General features: G+C 37.9%; 1 pseudogene; it reads right to left on the reverse strand.

The window, feature by feature from the left end:
• Positions 1–6508: 6508 nt before the first annotated feature.
• Positions 6509–7262, reverse strand: LOC129519329 (MIF4G domain-containing protein-like; annotated as a pseudogene).
• Between the last annotated feature and the right edge of the window lie 931 nt (positions 7263–8193).

Here is an 8193-nt window from a genome sequence, read left to right on the forward strand (position 1 = left end):
GAGTTTCCTATCATTTATTTTTTTAGTTTAATTTTTTAAAGATTTTATTTATTTATTCATAAGAGACAGAGAGAGAGAGAGAGAGAGAGAGAGAGAGAGAGAGAGAGAGGCAGAGACACAGGCAGAGGGAGAAGCAGGCTCCATGCAGGAAACCTGATGTGGGACTTGATCCTGGGACTCCAGGATCATGCCCTGGGCTGAAAGCAGGTGCCAAACTGCTGAGCCACGCAGGGATCCCAAGTTTCTTTTTAAAAGCATTAGCTTTCTCATTCATTGTAAAAAAGTCACTTTTATGTTGAAAGAACAGAGCTTTTATACTTATTCTCAGTTATAATAGCTCAATAGGTTATTATTAATAGTCCCTTGTCATTCCACAAAATGTCAACAAATTCAGAGCAATATTTTTTTGTAAAAGAAGAATACATAATTCATATTTAACTTGGCAAGTTGTCTTTTAGGGACTACACAGAGGTAACTAGTAAAATGTTGGGCTATATAAGGTTTTTATGATATCTTGATTGAAATATAATACAATTTTATAATTTAAGTGTGTTTTATTATAACACTAACCTCATTTAGGAAATGTTGGTATACAAGTATAGTATATTGAATAAGCTGAAAGTGTATGCCAGTGAAAGCAAAGTGACACAGCCTTTGCATCTGTGAGAACACATGCTCTATGAAATGAGCGAGAGTTCCGATGAAAGCCATGTATTAAATTGTAAAAACTGAATGCTGTCATGATTTAGGTAAAAATTATATAAATATGATCCTTTTTTTAAAGGTTTTATTTATTTTATTTGAGAAAGAGGAGGGTGGAGAAGCAGGCTCTCTGCTGAGCAGGTAGCCGATGCACGGCTAGATCCCAGGACCCCAAGATCATGACCTGAGCTGAAGGCAGACACGTAACAGACTGAGCCACCCAGATGCCCTAAATAAAATCTAATATTTCTTCCTATACTTATACAAAACATATAATAAATACACTGATGCATATGCTTGCCTCTGTGCAGACAGCAATATTCTGTCAACAGTCCATACCTATTTGATTGCTGTGAGAATTCAGCCTATATGCCATTAACAGAGAGAGTAAATTTCATTAAGTTGGAGCTCAAAAAGCTTTATGTGCTCCTCCTTGGCTAAAGAAAATGTGCAGAGGACTCACCATAGCAATCATGGCTCCTATTTTCATATCTAAATCAGCCTCTCCCCGTGACCTTCCCTAGAAAAATTAATTATGTACATCGGTCATATCCAGAGACTTTTAACTGGATGTGGCCTATGTTTTCCCACCTTGGGGCTTGTGCTATTTTAATTCCTTATACGTCTCTTTTACAATCATCACTGCTTCTACAAACCCTACTTCCCTCAAATACACCACACCTTTTCCTCATTTTTGTTCCCCTGAATTAGAATTGCCAATTATGTGTATGTTTATGTATATGTGCGTGGCTGTGTGTGTGTTTTAACAACACAGAGTGCACTGTCATTAGTTTTATATGACCATGGGAATGTGTCCTTTCTCTACTATATTAAAAGGGGGGATCATGCCTTGCTCATGTTTATGTTCTAATATCCCTGGATTAGCAATAAGTAAGGGATAGCTTGTCAACTTCTTAGCTTTCTAAGAAGCTGATGCCAGTTCAGCATCAGGAACAATATTAAATTGCCTTTCTGTGTTATTTACTTTTTAAATAACACTGTTATTTTATATATAATTCTTCTGCATAGCGATAATATTGTTTTTATAAAGTTAGGATGACTATTTTCCTAGATGAATTACAGTTAACGTAAGAAACTACAAATACTGTTGTAATAATGTAAGATCATAACATAAAGGGAAAATGCATAAAAATCTTTAATTACAGAAGGAAATGCTCTACTATTTTTATATATACAATGAGGGAAACATCCTGTACCATAATTATTAAGCATTGACAGGTACAATGCCCAATTTTACTACCTATCCAAGCGCATAAAATAAATAAACCCTGAACTTGACATTCCAGAGACCTACTTACAAAATCTTGGAAGATAATAATGTATTTTTAAAGTCACTTAATAAGCATTCAGCTACATCTCTTTTTTGAAATAAGATTTTTCCAATTAAATTGAAGAAGTGAAAATGGTTTATGCTTTTATTTGATGTGATAACCCCACATGTCAGAGTTAATGGCATACAATTCCAGATAACACAAAGAAATAGACTAGCTTTAGGGTATTTTTTTCTGATATACAGTTTTTTTATTATAATAAATATTTCTTTATTAAAACCTCATGTTATCTGTTGATTGAAAGTACATTAGATTAACAGCAGACATTGAAAGCACTAGATTTTAAAGTGGGTTGTTACAAAACACTTCACTGACATGAGTATTGAATTTAGAGAATTGCTTGAGAAACCCATTGGGGTAAAGATGTGATATGTGTGTGTGTGTATATATATATATATATATATATACACACACACACACACTGGAAAATAATCTTTAAAAAATCTTTTAAAAACCTAAAAAATAATCTTCAAAAATAATCTTTAAAAAATCTTTAAAAAATTTCTGTCATCTCATAATCTTTATTTATTCTTTTTAAAGATTTTTTTAAAATTTATTTATTTATGAAATACAGAGAGAAAGAGAGGCAGAGACACAGGCAGAAGGAGAAGCAGGCTCCATGCAGGGAGCCTGACGTGGGACTTGATCCCGCGGCTCCGGGATCAGGCCCTGGGCTGAAGGCAGTGCTAAACCACTGAGCCACCCGGGCTGCCCATCATAATCTTTTATTTAAATGGTACATTTTATTGACTATTACTGTTATTGCCTATTGACTTAGTATTCTAAGGTCAGCAACTAACATTTTGAAAAGCAGAAACATGAATAGGAATGAAATATTTGGTCTCAACAATGGAATGGAGTTCTCCTAGTTAAAGATTATCAAAATGTTTGACCAGAAAAAAAGAAAAATGATTTGTTCAACATGAGCAGTTGTCTCTTGGATTCTTGAATCATTGGTGACCTTACAATGAATCTTTGGTGGATTTACTGCTCAGGATAAAAAATCTGAGATCTAAAATCGTGGTTTTAAAAAAGGCTTCACCTCTCAACACTGAATGTGCCTATCTGAAAAAAGAATATCCCTAGAAATATTAGTAAGTGTATAAGAAGCCTCTCTAAAGCTGCTTTAAGGGCATATGTTTTGAAATTTACCGAAGTAATTTATGGTGGAGGCAAATACTTTAGTTTCTCTCAATTCTAAAGAGAGGATTAAAGTGTACAATATGAAAATGGTGAGCATATTAGTCCCATTCTCCTATTCAAGATTTCAAAACATTTATAATGTATGTAGACATTCTGCTCCAGTGGGAAATATCAGAAACATTTTCTGACTTGACTTTTTCATTTCTTATCTTTTAAGTAAATATCAACTGACTGTCTAACATATGTTAGTTACAGGGCTTAATTCGAAGATAAGTCTCATGACCTAATTTCAAGGAGCACCAATCCTAGTAGAGGAGATAAATGTAATGATCACAAATGTGTACAGAGTATGTGAACAGGAAGAGGGAACAGGGATTCCAAACTGAAGTTAGGTAGAAACAGCTTACCCAAGGAAATGCCAGGCTGAATTTCAGTAGGTGAATAAGGATTATTTATTTAGACCCAGAGAGAAGAGGATATTCCAGAAAAAAAAAAAGATAATAATGTTGTATGGAAGTGTTGAATTATTATATTGTACATCTGAAATTAATATTATAATGTTAACTAATTGGACTTTATTTATTTATTTATTTATTTATTTAATTTATTCATGAGAGACACACACACACAGAGGCAGAGACATAGGCAGAGGGAGATGCAGGCTCCCCATACAGAGCTGGATGCGGGACTCAATCCCAGGACCCTGGGATCACGACCAGAGCTGAAGGCAGACCCTCAACCACTGAGCCACCCAGGTGCCCAACTAACTGGGATTTAAATAAAAACTGAAAAGGAAAAGATAGCAAATGCCAATATATATATATATATATATATATATATATATATATATATATATATATCATATTATACTTGGGAGAAACCAAATAGGGCTTCAGAAACATAAAATGTAAGATACCACATGATGGGTCTGAGAAATAGCACATCATGACCACCTTTGAATGTTATGTAAATTGCCCTATAAGTGGGAGAAAATCATCACCATGCTTTTAAATTGCATTTGTGAATGATACCTCGTGGCTTTGTAAACTGAATTTGAATGGAGAAAGGAGAAAGCAGGAAAACTGCTAAAACGGAAAAATAAAAATAAGGCCCTGGGCTGTGTTGGGAGGGCTGCGTGTTTGTTTCTAAAGAATTGGTCATTGAACAATGACCAGCATATGACTGGCTGTATTCCACTCGTGACATACAGAGACGAGTGGAATAAATTTATTAATAAATTTTCAGAAGTAAAAATAGACAATGCGATATGATACTCTTCTGAAAAATCTGCCCATGTGTCATAAAACCGTATTCACGCAGTACCAGATTAATTGACGACACGTTGAAATCAGCAAAAAGCATGCGCGTCTTTAGCTAAACTAAAATACACATAAATTTTCAAAATTTAAAGGGCTTGCACGTGTAATCTGTAAAGTGATGGCTTTCTCTTTGGAAATTACCGCCTTCAACAAGGACAGAAGTTATTTGCGGTCATGCTTTCCTATCCAGGGACCTCTACTCCAGTCCTGTCATCTATGTCTCAATACTGGGAACAAATTTCTGTTTATTTTCCCCAGAGGTTCTCTTATGTCAAAACCACCTTCAGAAATCTCTGCATAAAAAAGTGTTATCAAAAAGGAAAAAAAATGTCAGTGACTTAAAAGGCACATACGAAATGACACATATATAATTTGGTGTTCATCATTCATACAAACGTTTTAATACCTAAACTACATAGGTATGTTTCTATGAACAATATCTAGCATTGCTTTGCATACTTTTTAAACTTTATATAAATTGTGCCATACTTAAGTATCCTGGGGCAATTTGATTTTTTCACTCACATTCTGCAAGATTTATTCTGATGACATCACAATTTATTGACTCACTTTCCTATCAGTGGACCTTTAGGTTGATTCTAATATTTCTCCATTACAAATATGCTCAATTTTTTGAAGATGTTTTCCCATGCACATGTATGAGACTTTCTACATAGTTGATGGTAAAATGATTGTTGATTTCTAGGGTTTACAGATCTTATATTTATTAGCGGCTCCTCTACAAAAATTATATTTAAGTAAAAAAATGCAAATGTTATATATCAAATGACAAATAATACATGTATAAGTATGCCAGTTTGTGAGACACTGTTACATGCTGTGTTAATGTTTTACATATTATCTCATTGAATCCTCCTGAAAACTGGGGCTCAGTGTGATGGTGACATGCTGGGGGCTTCACAGTCTAAAATTGGCTGAGTCATGATTGAAACCTAAGTCTGGGATCCCAGACCTCTTCCTTGTCTGCCTGTCTAATCTGCCCTAACATTTCCTACACTAAGTATCTTTGGAAAGAAATGAAAGAGGAGAGTCATTTGAAAATCTCACAAAGTACAAAAAAAGAATACTGATATAGAAGTGAATATTAGAAGAGAAAACTGTTTTTAGGAGTCAGGCTCTGGTTTTAGAGTCAAAGAGCACTGGTTTTGGAGTCAGACAGATCTTAATGAAATGTTCTGCTCTATTAGTCAGATGCACTGTGTGAATAAGGGGAAATTAGTCATTCTGAGCCTCAGTGTTGTCCTCTATAGCACAGTTATGAGATTAAATATGAAATTGCCCATAAAGCCTCGAGTGCAGACTCAGGTTCTGAGTGCTTATTAACAGGTTGTATTGCTATTGCTGAAAGATGAACCAGGATAAGAAGTGAAGAGAATAAAAAAATAAAAAAAGAAGTGAAGAGAATGAAAATACCAATATTGATTTCGCTCCCCAAAGCAACTTGCAATTGAGTCAACAACAATACTTTCAGACATGAGTTTGATAATCTTTCACTAAGTAATTCTTTGTTTCTTATATTTATTTTTACTATTAGAAAAGGTTTGCTAGAAAATTCTCACCCTGAACTGGTGTAGCCTGTGATGTAGTACTGTCATTTATTAAAACCCACTAGAAGTAGGTTTGTTTCTGGAGTGGTCCTTGCACAAAATGTATAAAAAAGCAATTTCTGGTATGACTTGTGTTCTGTCCCTTGATATGCCAAAGTATCCCACCAGTAGCTATGGGTACTCGCTTTACAGATGGGGAAACTGAGGCATCAAGATGGCTGTTGCACCAGTGGATATACAGTGCACTGGTTGTTTGAAACTGTCTTTCTCTGCCTGGCCTGGGTGGGAAGTTATGGAGGGGGAGGCTGATGGGATGGTGGGGATGAGTGTGTTCAGTGTCTCCCCAAACCCTGAATCCAGGAAGGAAGGTGCTCCAGGAAGGACTAGGTTGTAAGTAGTAAGCATCTCAGGAATTGCTGAAAGTCTAGAAGGGACAGTCCTTGGGAGATGCCATTTCCACTGCAAACCTGGGAGGTAGGTTAGGTGAAAGGCCTGTGCTGCTGGTGAGGCGGCCTAATCTGGATGCCTCCTGGGAGACTTCACTATGTAACCCTGGACAGCAGCCAGGGTTATCTATCTTCCTGCTGGCTGTGGGAAATTCGAGGACTTCCAGTAGCAGCACCTGGGCCAGAGAGCTGAAGCCGCTTGGGAGCAAGAAGCCAACCCAGATCAACACCAAGAGCTCATCCATATATTCTGTTCATCTTCTTCAGCTACATCCCCCTGCGGTGCAGCTGTAGCACCAGGAGGTCCACCTCCTTCTCCACACTCAGACCATCAGGCTGGGCCAGCTAGAAGAGGCAGTGGTGGACGGGGTTAATCTGGCCCATCAGGTGGGATGTTGTTCACCCTCAGGTGGTCAACGATGTTGCAGATAAAGGTGACATAGCCTCCCCATCCCTGCAGGAACCGGCCTCACAGCTCTTCCCCAGCCTGTACTCCCGCTGCAGTGGCCAGTTCAGTCCCCACCAGACGACACTCTGACCTTCTTGCGTGCTCTTGGCCTGAATGATGTTCCGCTTCTTTGCTGAACACAGAGTTCTCCAGAGAATGCTCCACAGTCATGTTAGCCACTTTCTCCAAGTCTAGGGCACCCGGATCTTTGAGTGCTGTCTTTGGCAGCTGAGTCTCTGCATCAAAAGATTGATTTTATAGTCCTCTCTACCAGCCTTCCCCATGACCATCTAGCCCAGGTGGGACACCCATGACAGCACCTGCAGGCCCAGTGCCGCACCCACTTGCTGGGAGGCCTCTGGGCAATGGGCGGGGGGGTGGGGGCAGTGGACTCCCCACACTCTAGCTGCTCGCGCAGCCCACCTCGCCTCCCCTCACCTCAGCTTAGATCATTTTCCCTCGCAGCGCCAAGACTGTTGTACATATTTTTATTTTGTTTTCTGCTTCAGTTATAAGCCGAGGCTCCAAAGGGAAAGAATAAGGAAAGGAGAAAAGGATAGAGAACTGACCAGCTCTATCTCATGCTAAAACAACCAGTACATTGTGACTAAGATGAAAACAATGTCACCAAATCAAATTGTTACCCATCATTATAAATCTGTACAGCGTATGTGAATATTAAGGATACCGTTTTGAAAATTAGTGAGGAGAGAGAGAATGAGTAGGTGTGCTATTTGCAAAATATTAGACAAGAAGAGATATTCTTGCTTAATACAAGCCCACGCAAAATGAATTTATGGGAGTGAACCGTAGAGTGGAAGCAGTATGGGACAAGAAAGGAAGTGATTAGTATGACCCAGTATCTTCTTCTGCCCCCAAAAAATGATCTCAAAGGTTTAACATTCTGACAAATGCTTTCACTCATACCTCACAGCAATTAATCATTCCTGTTAGAGGTGGTACCACTGTCACTTTCCCACAGACAACACTTCTCAGGTCATGTCAGTGTCTCCAGGCAACACCAACATCACTTGTTGGTTCTCTTTCCACACTTACAGCAATGAACTGAGGGTAAAAGCAAGGCTACTGTTGATAATTGGTAAGATATATTCAAGACTCAGAAACCTGCTTTCTGGATTAAGACATCCATCAATGTCTTAGCCATCCTCCCCATCTGTCTCCCACCGGAGATAAAAAAAAAAAAAGTATCTGAGA

Source organism: Nyctereutes procyonoides, unplaced genomic scaffold, assembly GCF_905146905.1.
Source record: "Nyctereutes procyonoides isolate TBG_1078 unplaced genomic scaffold, NYPRO_anot_genome, whole genome shotgun sequence".
NCBI lineage: Eukaryota > Metazoa > Chordata > Mammalia > Carnivora > Canidae > Nyctereutes > Nyctereutes procyonoides.